General features: G+C 35.3%; 1 protein-coding gene across 2 annotated transcripts in view; it reads left to right on the plus strand.

Moving 5' to 3' along the window:
- LOC146762306 (uncharacterized) overlaps positions 1–8174 on the plus strand; it is a 54547-nt gene extending 46373 nt beyond the window's left edge. For both annotated transcript variants that reach the window (XR_014938998.1, XM_085527581.1), the window contains exon 5: positions 5681–8174. The gene's annotated coding sequence lies outside the window, so the exon portion shown is untranslated. The remainder of the gene's footprint in view (positions 1–5680) is intronic.
- Positions 8175–8551: the final 377 nt, after the last annotated feature.

Genomic DNA, 8551 nt, shown 5'->3' on the forward strand with positions numbered 1-8551 from the left:
ATGCAGGACCCACAAGTGAAATATTACAGCAACTAAATAAATACATAAATCTATATACATATATATAGATTTAAAATTGTTGTAAAAACTAAATATGTTTTATTTGAGTTTCAAATCAACATACTGCTTTGAGAATTAAGCATTGCTTTGACAGTACTGGTACCTGAAGTGATGGTCAACCTCCAGTCTCTATTTTCCTATCAGAAGGAGAATTTGTTGAGTGTTTTATGCTCTACTGAGGAGGATATCTGCATGATTTCTGTGCCATTTGTTATTTCAACCTCAGTGTCTGCCACTGAGATGTTATTCTCCATTATGAAAATATACGTACAGATTATCAGTGTGACCAGAGTTGACTGTTAAGAAAGACAAGTATTCTTTTTTTTTATATATGTCATGTACAGACAATGTCAAGCAAAAGAAGACCGAAACAGAACAGATAACAAAGCTATTCTTTAAAGGAATGTTAACAAGTATCCTTTGTATCCTGTTTTTTATAACAGCCATAAATATGGAGGAGCCTATGCACATTCCAAAAAATTGAGGCCATGGAAGGCTAAAGTCTCTCGGCCTCAAGTGCTGAACCATCAGAAAGAATGTAAGAGGAAAAACATGCTTGGATGCCAGAAACAGTGGCAATGCAGATCCAAAGTGTTGGAGTCTAACACAGGATGCTTTATATCAGCCGCAGATATATTATGTTAGCAATGCTTCATAGTTTTCCACTGTCTGCAGATGAAATACAGACATCCAGACTCACAGTAAAATACATAAACGTCAAAATATCCAGTAGTGCAGAGCTCTAGCTTTTTGCTAACCTCTTTCCTAACCTCTCCTGTCTTCACTAAAATACTCATACATTTTAAGGAAAAAAGAACAAATAGTAGACAACAAGCTTGCTATAGCAGAAGAGAGTACACAGGCCTATCAACATCATCATACTTGAAATTCCAAGTTGATGAACATCATCACATCTTGGCACAGGCAATGCATGAATATTATTCTTCAACTCATACTAAAATTGGATCGTCCGTGGCTTGTGTTTTGCACACTTTATGTCAAATGAAGAAAAGAGGACTTGTCTTAAAACAGATGATGCTTTTGAGTGCTGCTATGGGCACATTTGATAATAAGCATGTCAAAATGGGTCCCATGGGTTGAATTCATTCAAATTCAATTGAATGCTGTCAACAGCATTTAAAGTTATAGGAGTTTGCTGATCTACTGGAGTAAGGAGAAGAAACCCTTCTGTATTTCCTCACTAAAGGGGTGAAAATAAAAACACTAAGCATATGTGTAATTTTCACTAGTTTTCATCTAACACCAGGAACAGTTTTTGAGAAGGTGGCAAATGGAAAATTGCATGTTTAGTGAAATAGGAAAGCTAGCATCATGCAATAGTTTCAGAAAAATGAATTAATGGTGCACAATAAGAAGGAAAAAAACTGAATACATGGTACTATAAAGTATGTACAAATGTTTTTACATGTAAACCATCTGAATGTGAGAAATAAACGCCTTTTATAAGTCTGGTAAAGGACAGAATATGGAAGTTCTGGCATATAAGAGTATTTTATGATTGTTCTGCCTACTGTCATCTCTTGAAGGTCAGCCCTAAATCACACAATGAACTTCTTCCAGATTCCTGGTCATACTTGTAGGTACTACATCATCTACTAACATTTCCAAATTAGTTTTTAAGGGAAAATGCACATATGAGGAATGTACACAGCTGTAGACACTGATGAGGCGGAAGCTAGAAATATCAGAAGCTAGCAATAAATAATCCTCTTCTTCTGATGACAGTTTTTTTGGATGAAGATTTTTATGGATGAAGTATTTACCAGAAGGCTCTGAGAACAGCAACTAGACTGATCTAATGCCAAAATAATTAATGAACAAGAGGATATCAGACATTTTTCTGATGTTCTCATGTTTTGTTCTTTTTTGGGTTGTTTTTTTTTTGTTTTTTTTGGAAGGTTCTTTAGCTTATTTCTTAGTCATAGTTGGAAAAACTCTGTGTGTTTCCTTTTCTCATTGGGTTACTTTCATTGAATACAGTATAAAAGAGCAGAGGCATTCCATGGTGTGTGTAAAAAATGTGTGTAATATTTTCTCAGTAATACAATTTAACTTAGGCAACTATGTAGCTAAAATCAGCAACTGATTTTAAACTGTACTAAATTATCTCCTGATTATGACATAATTCAGTTACACATCAGAGATACACATCATGTTAAGTACTTCATTAGCTCTCCAATTTCCCTCCTTTCTAAATTTACTAATAATTTAATGAAAATAATTTTTGAATTGTTTTAGTATATCCAGGTGGATAGGATATTTCACAAGGATTGTTTTCCAGATGGCTGTCTGACCTAGAAAAACTAAGAACTCATGTGCTTCTCAACCTTATTCCACTTCATAAGTCACCAGAAATTAGAGAGTGAATGCAGAAGAAGCAAGTAATAGGCAGTGTTTTAGCTACATTTTGGTTCTTGTCATGATCAGCAAGGCAAGTGGGACAAACATTACCTCATGCAAAACAGATAGTGATCTTGGCAGCACCCACAGGCAGCTATGGCTCCCATAATATTTGTTGCTATGGAGCAAAACAGAGAGGGAAATGTGCTTTGGAGATGCTGTGCCTCCCAGATCACATTTGTCTGTGCTTTTTCCAAGACAGAAGGTAGTTCAGGAGGTACAATTGTGGTCATGCAGATGTGTTTCTGGCACACATAGCTTCTGTAAAGCCTTTGAAACAAGGGCTTGTTATTTCATTGCTGCTGTCTGGAGAACTGGCTTCTGAGGAAGTGAACAGAAACAGATATGGACCTAGCAATTGCATTTAGAATAAGACAAGTACATGATAGGGCTGCAGCTGAAAGCACAGAGTGTTTAAAATCTTGACCGATGAAAGTGAGTGAAATCTAGAGAGATGACTCTCTAGAGGAGCCAACAGATGTCAGAAAAACTGAAAAATGCAATCAGGAATAGCTAAAAGATGTAGACATGAGAAGTTAAGAAACTCTGAGAATGGACACTAGGGAATGTAGCAGATATTTGAAGATAAAAAGAAATGCCGAGGGAATGGAACCCACTGGGAAATTAAATATTATAGGCAGTACAGTGGGGAGAGTGTAGAGCAGTGTGAGTAATTAAAATGTTGAATTTACATATATAAAATAATTCAGGATAAAATATTAATAATAGTACAATTCTGAGACCTTAAACTCTAATTGCCTAGAATCCGTTTGTCACTTACAGATACCCTTCCATTTATTTCAAGCAATAAGTTAGTTTTTAAAAAGGAAATATTGCATGAGACTTCAGTACAGTCTTTTGGTTTTCTCTTGAATGTGATCCCAGTGTTGTCTGTGGGCACCGTGAAAATGAAGATTCAAGAAAACCTGTTAATCACTTTTAAAAAGGAGACTGCATTTATTACAAAACACTCAGTCTCACAGTTTAACATCTGCAATACAATAATTGCAAATTAAAATCTGGGCTAGTTGTGGTTTTGTTTGTTTTTTGTTTGTTTGTTTTTTAACCTCATTCATTGCTCTTAACATAAAGCAATATTGTTAACAAGTCCACATTCTGTCTTTCTACCACATTGTTCTCTCTCGTGCTCACTTTTGAAATGCATGAGCTTTTGATACAAAAGCAACATCAAGAGAGATAAAAAGCTGATTTTGGCTGATGGATAATTGCTTGACAAAAAGGATCTGTGTAAAAGTAATAATTATTTAAATGGAGGAAAATACTGGTTACTTAGTGTTTGTGAACATTACTGCTATTAGCAGCACATTTGTAAAAGAGAATAATAGTTTTTCAATAATGCATACGTACTGGCAGGGAGACAGATCACCCTTCTTTCTGCCATACATCAGATCACAGACTTTCATGTGACTGTGCTAATACAGCAAGTAGATCGATAAAATCATTGCATGACTGTATGTCATAAAGCAAGGCCAAGATGAATTAGATCAACATGTTTTTAAAGCTCTGCTGAAATCTTTTTTCTTGATTATGTAATTAGAGATTTAATTACGTAATTCTGAAACATGACACTTGAATTCAGAGACCTAATATGTTAAAGTTGCACAGATAATACATACCAATAGTAAAGACTGTATCAAAATTCATGTTCTCACCTGGAACTTCAAGCAGGGCTGGTTGTAAGTTTCTTACAAATTCACTTTCCTGGCATCATCAACTGATTCACTGAAGGTGATCTAATTAATGTGTCCAAAGAACAACTACTTGTATACTTCAATCAAAAGACAATAAATTAGGATTATACTTCAGCACCATAAATAGCAGAATACCAAATGAGTATAAGAATATAATATGTATAACACAATGTTACCGCCTTATTAAAGTTTGCATCATTATAATTGAACAAGAAAATTAGATAGCACAAAGAATATTTCTTTTGCCATTTCTTGTATTCAATGTCTTGCTTTGTTTTGTCTCAAATCTTTGTGTATTTTGAAGAAATTTTCCAGATTTTCAAAAACAAAGTGAAAAAGAAGTGTCAGGATAAAATCAACACACTGTACTGGTAACCTCAAAATCTAGATCCAATATACAGACTGTTTTTCTTTGAGTTTATGGAGTATCTGGAATCAGTAATTGGTTGTCATATACTAGGAAAGGGAAAAAAATGATTAGAGACACAACCAGAAATTAACCACAGGGTATGTAACTCCAATGTAGATTTGCCAAGAACAAACAATGCCAGACAAATCTAATTGCTTATATCCCAAGCTAACAGACTTACATAAGTGACAAATAGTAGCCTTTCAAAGTGTTCAGTGATATTCTAGTAAACAACAACAGGTAACATTTCCTAGAAGAAAAAGTTATAAGCTAGGTCAGAAAACTTTATTTAGATGGATTTCAGTGTTTCACTTACAAAGTGGAAATGATATGCCAGAATTTCTCGGGACCTCACTGTTATTCAGTATTACCATTAACAACCTTGACGTAAAACAGGCATTGTTCATATGGGAATTGCCTTCTGAGGAAAGCTTGAAGTTCAATAGGCTCTTGATGAGTTAGAGATATGGTTTGAAAAATACAGGGTTTCATTCAATATAGCAAGTGGAAAGTTCCAAGAAAAAGATATTCAATTGCAAAACAAAAGGGTGAGAGATAGCCGTGTGCATCAGTACAGGTTAGGGGATGATCTGCTGGAGATGAGTTCTGTTGGTGAAAAACCTGAGGACAGCAGCTTGGCCATGTGCCAGCAGTGTGCTCATGTGGCCATGAAGACCAATAATATCCTGGGGTGCCTGCAGGTTGAGGGAGGTGATCTTCCCCATCTACTCTGCTCTGGTGAGGCCACATTTAAAAAACCATGTCCATTTCTGGGGTTCTCAGTTCAAAAAAGTCAGGCATCTCCTAAAAGTCCAATGGAGAGCTGTAAAGATGATTAAGGGCATGAAGTATCTGGTGTATGATGAAAGGCTGAGTAATCCCGGTCTGTTCAGCCTGGGGCAAAGAAACCTGAGAGGGGATCTGATAGCTGTTTGTAAATATGTAAAGGGAGATGGGAGGCAAATTGATGAAACCAGGCTCTTCTCAGTGATGTGTAGCAATTAAACAAGGAGTAATGGCCTAAAACTTGAGCACAGGAAGTTCTGTATAATCATGCAGAAGAATTTCTTTATGGCAGGAGTAACAGAGATCTGGAACAGCTTGTCCAGAGAGGTTACGGAATTTCCTTCTATGAAGATATTCAAGACTTATCTGGATACCTACTCGTGTGACCTACTGTAAGGAACCAGCTTTAGCATGGGGGTTTGGACACAACGATATCTTGAGATCTCTTCCAACCTCTGCAGTTCTGTGACTGTGTGATAGCCAAGAAAAAAGATCTACGTTATGGCTGAACATGAGCTTTAGATGTCATGTTCTTATGGGTAATATAATGAAGAGAGTTATAAAAAACAAACAAACAAACAAAAACAAAACAAAACAAACAAACAAACAAAACCAGCAAAACTTTATACGAGGTAGCACAAGTACAGTACTTCAAGAAAGATTTACCAGACTGAGTTCAAGAATGACATCAAGTGTGGTAAAGGTCTTTAAAAGATGATTAAGATTGATTGAATATAACAGTACTGCATACTCATAAAAGAAAATTGAGACAGGATGATAACATTCAGATATATTAAATGACTACTATTATGGGGAGGGGATTAAATACTCTCCACATCCAAAGAAGAATCATAAATACAATAAGGAAGAGTTAGATTAAGAACCCAGGAAAAAAAAAAAAAAGCCTGAAAATTAGCATCATTGAAATGGATTACCAGGAAGGCCTTAATGTTCATTGCTTGACTTCTTTGAAGCCCTGTAGCCAAACATGGGGAAGAGGCCCTCCTGATAAACGTGCTTGATTCTCTGTCATCAAGTGCAGCAGAAAGTTGCCAGATTCATCCTACTTTGACAGTCTGATTTTTTAATATTTTTTCCACAGAAAACAATGATTTAAAATTTAAGAAATATGATCTCTAATTTAACTTGTACAGAAAAAATGTGCTGTGAGTTGGACAGATTATCAATCTGCTTCTGGCTGCTTCTCCTCATTGCTGCCATTCATCTCTGTATGATCTTATTCAGCAGATCCAAAACCTTAGATTTATTCCCTTCAATTTCCTTTCCATCAAATTTTCCAGATCTACTCCTTAGCTTTTTACCTAGCTACCAATCTCCTTTTGCACTCAACACCAGTTTCTTCAGGTTTGTTTCTCTGTTCTATCCACATTTACTGGCTTCAGGCACCATGACTCTGTCTGAAAATACCTGAGCTCCTCATCATCTGCCTTCCTCTTCTCTGATTCTTAACCAATTTTTTACACATCTGGTAAATGCTCTTATCTCTCTCAAATAGAATTCCCTCTGCATTATATGGTTTTTTTTGTTTGTTTGTTTGTTTGTTTGTTTGTTTTCCATTATTGATTTTTCTTAATTGTATTTGCCTTGATCAAGTAAAATTAAATCGTCCTTGTGTCTAAACCCTTCTTTGCGATCCTAGTGATTCTTCTTTCTCAGTTTTCTTTTCTTCTGTCTTCCTTACTAGTTTTCCAGTTTTCATTTCTTGTAGAAAAGAGTGCCTGCATTTTTGCATGTCAAACAAAATAAGCAAATTGAATTTAGCCTGAGGCAGATACCTAGTATGAAGAAAGATCAACTCATACAATTTATGTTTAGTAATCCTGTAAGTAACCGAAAGGAAAGCCTTATAGTGCAAAGTGTTGTGCGATCTTAGTAAAAGGCTCTCAATGTGAAAAGCTCAACCTATAACAATTCTTTCTTAAAGTAACTATGGCTATGCTTCAGATTTCCAGTTGCAGGCTAATTTCACAGTCATTATGAATAAAGTTCAATGGCAACAATTCTAAGAGCATAATGTCTATTTACAAACAGAAGATCAGGGGATAACCATGTTACGAGTACTGCTTTTTCATTTTTCTGGTGATTAAAAATGTGTCATTTAAAATGATGATCCACTACTAGACTCCTAAGAGAGAAAAATTAGTCATGAAGTACCACTCTAGAAGATGGGGAAAAAGAATTATTTCAGATACCATGCATAGAATACAGATTATACATATATTAGATATGACCAAGAAAATACTAAGATATCTTTTCTTGTGCAGCAGAATCTGGAGTAATGTGCAGGAACCATCCAAAACGTTTGGGCTACGTTGCTAGTCATCAAAAGAGTAATGGTTTGTTGCCATTTTCTGAGTAGGGATCTGGGAGAAGATTTGATCTTTGTGTTTTTTGGGGCAGTGGATATGAATATGAGACACTAAAATTTCTTGTAATATTTTTATCTAAATTGTGTTGTTTGTCTTCTGGTTTACTGCTCTGTAAAAAAGTTTAGTTTTATTTGCTATTCTTGCTGTTCTCACCTTGCTGTAACAACGTCCAATTGTAAAATGCATAAATTATATAATCTTAATGGCAAAAATGTATGTATTTTCTGCAAAGATAAAACTGGAAAATGTATTTTTTGATGTTTTTCTGTTAAAAAAAAAAAAAGCAACAAAATGTATAGGCAATCAGATGATCTCAGTAAAACCTTCATAACATTCATCAAGGACAGTGTTAAAAGTTTCTTGCTCTTGCCTTCAATAAAATGACAATTGCTCTTATCGCTGCATATTGACTGTCATCATTACTGTAAATATACAGTCTTGCAACTGCTAGAGATAATCACAAATGTCTAATGTAGAAAGCACACAATTTTAAGTATGAATGTTATATACTGTCCATTTTGGCACATGGATTTCTAGGTACATTCAGCTCCATCATCTAAGGGGAGAGTCAGAAACCTGAGCTCAGGAATCCCAGAAGTTCTTCATATCACCACATGATTAAAACCAAGAGAGACCAAATGATTGGATGAAAACTATCCATATAAAACCTCTCAAATGAAATTATTGATTAAATCTGAATTCGTGAGCACTGAAAAGCATACCAAAAAATGTACAGCTCTACCTGTCTTCAGTGCAGTGCGTGGATTAGTGCA

Source organism: Coturnix japonica, chromosome 1, assembly GCF_054131305.1.
Source record: "Coturnix japonica strain WE chromosome 1, WE-NBRP24, whole genome shotgun sequence".
Lineage (NCBI taxonomy): Eukaryota > Metazoa > Chordata > Aves > Galliformes > Phasianidae > Coturnix > Coturnix japonica.